Source organism: Gymnoscopelus braueri (assembly GCF_963280865.1).
Source record: "Gymnoscopelus braueri genome assembly, chromosome: 22".
Taxonomy (NCBI): domain Eukaryota; kingdom Metazoa; phylum Chordata; class Actinopteri; order Myctophiformes; family Myctophidae; genus Gymnoscopelus; species Gymnoscopelus braueri.
The window spans coordinates 14,584,719-14,589,293 of NC_137624.1; positions in this window are offsets into that span (position 1 = coordinate 14,584,719).

Consider the following 4,575-nt stretch of genomic DNA (forward strand, 5'->3'; position numbering starts at 1 on the left):
CAAACAAGGAAGGAGCACTGATGTTATTCCTTAAACTTCTGGAGGACAAAGGCATATGCTTTTTATGTTGACTTTTTATTGATTTTGGTTTTTAATACTCTTCAGGCTTATTTGTTGCTGGTGAAACAGACAAATAATAATAATTAAATGTTTTTTTCGGCTACAGAAATCTCCAGGATGGCCATAAAGGGGCACAGCTGGGTGGGGCATGCATTTCCAACTTGCATTGTTCTGACTTTTGTTTGTTCCTGTAGTGTAAATAATAAACTCATGCTGTTTTATCAAACAATATTAAAGAGTGCAATTTACAATAGGCTATGTAGGCTATAAGGCATATAGAGAACATCACTTTACCACTCCGCAATTCAACAGCTTATTTCACAGCCAATCTTTTCAGCAATGTATGGTAACATGTTATTAGTCAATGCGGGTATTACAGTAGGTATCATATTATTAGTCAACAAGGGTCTTATTTTGAAATCCGATTTAAACCGGCTTGATGCTGGTGGGACCACAGTGGAGACTGAATTAGATTAGATTAATCTATGGAAAAAATGTCATGACATTTGAATACTGTACTTCACTGGCTATAGCAACGCAGCACAGAACTCTAATACAGAGTAATAAAGAAGTATCTAGTCAGAGTTTGTTTTGGAGCAGAAAAATACTTAGCTCTGAAATAATATATTTGTAACAAATTGGCTCTGGCAAAAAAATGAAAAACTTTAAAAAAGGCTCTAATAGATTCCAGTCCTCTGTTTGTCTTTTAACTTTTCACTGAAGGGTGCAGTGTACTCGGAAGGCTTGAAAATGATATTGCTGCCATAAATCTTCATTCATTTTGCATGACAGTTTAACTGGCACGCTGGTGGCGTAAACAGAATGCAACATGAATCTAGTCGCGTGGCATCTGGAGCTCTACTATCTTTAACGTGTATACAGGAACAAATGGTAACAGACAGAATATCCTGCAGTGGTCCTCTCTGCCACTGGTTTGCTCTCCCAAATGGATGGCCTCACAAACAGGTCTTAGAAACACATAAAACCCCAAATCCCGCTGACATACAAGCATAGGGCACTTAGGCTTTGTTCAGACTGCAGGCAAATCTAATTTGTTCCCAAATACATTCCTTAGGACTGACTGAGTGTCCACACTGTTATTTGCAAGTGATCCCATTGGATTCTGCATTGGTTGCTGTGGTAACAACATAATGACACAGGTGTGAGTAATGCTTAACTCTGTTGTGCAACAGTGTTGCTCACTGAAAATAGCAGATCTACATGCTCACAATGCGTCACGCGATGCGACACGGTGTGACCTTGTAGATCGGCTATTTTCAGCGAGCGAAAATGTGTCACACGGAATTATAAATCAGGCTTCAGTGTCCATGTCTCCAGACCGAGACACATATTTAGAAATCTGATTTGAATTTCACATTTCACATTTGAAGACACATATTTAGAACTGATTTGAATTTCCAACCAAATTTGCGCTCGCTGAAAATAGCCGATCTACAAGGTCACACCGTGTCGCATCGTGACGCATTGTGAGCGTGTAGATCTGGTTCAAATCTCGTTCACAAAAATAAGTCTCCATGTGGTTTTCTACTGTCAGTCCGATCTAAGCCAGTCCGATTCCAATCTGGATAAGCCAAAAATTCGGATTTGGGGATGCCAGTCTGAACGCAGCCTCACACTTGAGGATCAGTCATAATCGCGTTGCACACTCAAGATCTTTAGAGAGTGAGACAATGCAACCTCTCCAGGCATGCGGGCGCTGGTCCATGGCAGCCAATCAATAATTACACTGTCTGCATTCTGTCTGCAGTCTGCACTCACTGACACATTGCTCAGGGGGCATTGTATTGAAAGCTCTGTCAATGTTCCAGAGTTGGGATCCTGAGAGGACGCAGACTGAGCCCGGCTGCTCTGGAGCACTGGAGTCCAGAGAAGCATGGACTGTTTGTCTGCACTGGTGGAAAGTAACTAGGTACATTTACTCAAGTGCTGTAATTAAGTACAATTTTGAGGTATTTTTTTCTACTTTACTGGAGTATTTCCAATTTTCAGTACTTTCACTTCTACTCCACTACATCTCAGAGGCAAATATTGTACTTTTACTCCACTACAATTATTTGAAAACCTTAGTTGCTACCGGTAGTTACTTTGTAGATTTAGATTATTATTGCAAAACATACATTAACCACTTCAGCCCTATACGCATTTCGTCCATTTTTTAAATGTAGTCCTTTTTTCCACCCCTGTTTGTCTTTGAGAACAGGACTGGACAACAGCCTCAGAGTCAGATGCCAGGAGAAGGGGGTGCCCGACTCTGTTGCTGTCCGCTCAGCCCCAATGGATCCCCTGCATTCCCCTAGTCTGACTGACATTCCAACAGCATGCATGCACCATGTTGAAGGTGTCAGAGAATAAGAAAAAGAAGAAGAAAATAGCCAAAACAATAGAGGTACTGAGCAGTATCACATACAGCTTGGACCCTGAAAGTAAAGGTTCAGTGCCCAAGCAATTTGTACAGCCATCCAAATCACACACAATGGCCAATTAACCGGCTTCGTCAAAGAATCCTCTCTCTCAGTTCAGATAAATGTAATATTCTTTTGTGGCATGAAAGTTGCATGAACAATACACCTAATTAAAGGGGGAAACTATAAAAATGAATATATAAATGATAAATTGTAGTAGACTAAAATGTAATCGTTTATTAAGAATTGCATTTTTAATGAAAATTGGCTGAATTGGAATCTCTCTGATTATCTATGTCATTCTTTCATCTCTGAGATCCTCTCTTCTCCTTTTCACTCTCTGTTGTACAAACTTGGGAAATTATCATGAAGCAGGAGGACCGAGAATGCAGAGAGTGAGGACAGAGAGATGGTGTAAAGTTTCAAGTGTAAAAAGACGTGCTGGTCCTTACAGTACATCCAACTGGACCAACGTGGTTTGAACCGACCGACGATGCCATCCTTAGAGCCCTATTATATATTTTAAACACACACAACAGATAAAGCTTTAACGTGAAATTAAATAAAGTGCCATAATGAAATTTACAGCATACAGTACATGTCATATTACGGCACGTAAATATGTAAATCTTGCCCCCTAAAATACAGTATGTCACGAGGGAAACTAGAGATAATCCATTATTCAGATTGAAAATAACTTTATACAGTACTTGACGTTTAACCTCTTGAACCCCAGCATTCCTATTCTGGGGGGAACATTCGCCAAAAATAGCCGATCTACAAGCCCACAACACGTCACAACGCGACGCGTTGTGAGCTTGTAGATCTGCTATTTTTGGTGAGGAGACTTTAGTATAGATCGAAAAAGAACGCACTTATTAAGTAAAGAGGGTCTAAGAGGTTAAACTGATCAATTCCAAATATTATCAAAGTATTCCGGCGGCACCCCTGGACTTGCGTCACGGCACCCTTGGGTGCCACGGCAGCCACTTTAAGAAACCCTGCACTAGAGTCACTAACTGTATTACATCATCCATCCATCACAAGTTCTATTAGATTATGAGATATCTTATGAGATATCTCTAGCTGATATTCTGGCCTGACGGTGATGCTTAAGGAAGGTCATGAGGTCATGATTGTGTATCAGCAAGTTTTATGGCATTGCAAGAAGTTGTTTTCGAGATATCTTGTGTGGGATCAAAGTTTTTGACAGACTGACAGACAAATTAGAAGGAAAGAAGGTGCGTAAATGTCATGTAAGAATGTCAAATAACTCATTCATGATGAGAGCAGAGCCGTGTGAATGGAAAGGACAGCGGTGGTCAACAAATTAATTTGCTTTGCGTTGAGAATGAACCGAGGCAAATATGTACTTCAGAGCCCTCAGACATTCTCAGCTATCCTTTGAAACAGAATGAGTTTGAGTTCAACTTCAATTTCAGATGATAAGATTAACTTTATTAATCCCCATGGGCATTTATTTTCTCACTTAGTTTCACACAAACACACACACACACACACACACACACACACACACCCCCACACACACACACACGCACGCACGCACGCACACACACACACACGCACGCACGCACACACACACACGCAGGCACACACGCACGCACGCACACACACACGCAGGCACACACACACACACATGCAGGCACACAGGGCTTACAGACATGCAATGTGGAGAGATGGTGGACTGACAGGCTGCCAAGTAGCGGTGCCCGCCCGGGAGCGGTTAGAGTTTCAGTTCCATGCAAGGGCACGTCGGCAGTGCCCGTGGATATGAATTGGCACATCTCCAGCTACCACTCCACACACTCCAGGCTGTGGTCGATGCTGGACCTAAACCAGCCACCCACCGGTTCCCCAGCCAAGTCCCTACCGACTGATGTACTGAGCTACTGCTGCTGCTACCGAGTCTCCGTCTCCGGGATGGATAATGGAGGTTAACATGGTCCATCCCACAGAGGGAGACTCAGTTGGCAGAGGAAAGGCATAGACGATAGGATATCTACGCCTATCTCCACCTACCAATTCGTCTGGATACATTTAAATTCATTGTAAGGGCTTAGACAGCCGGCGA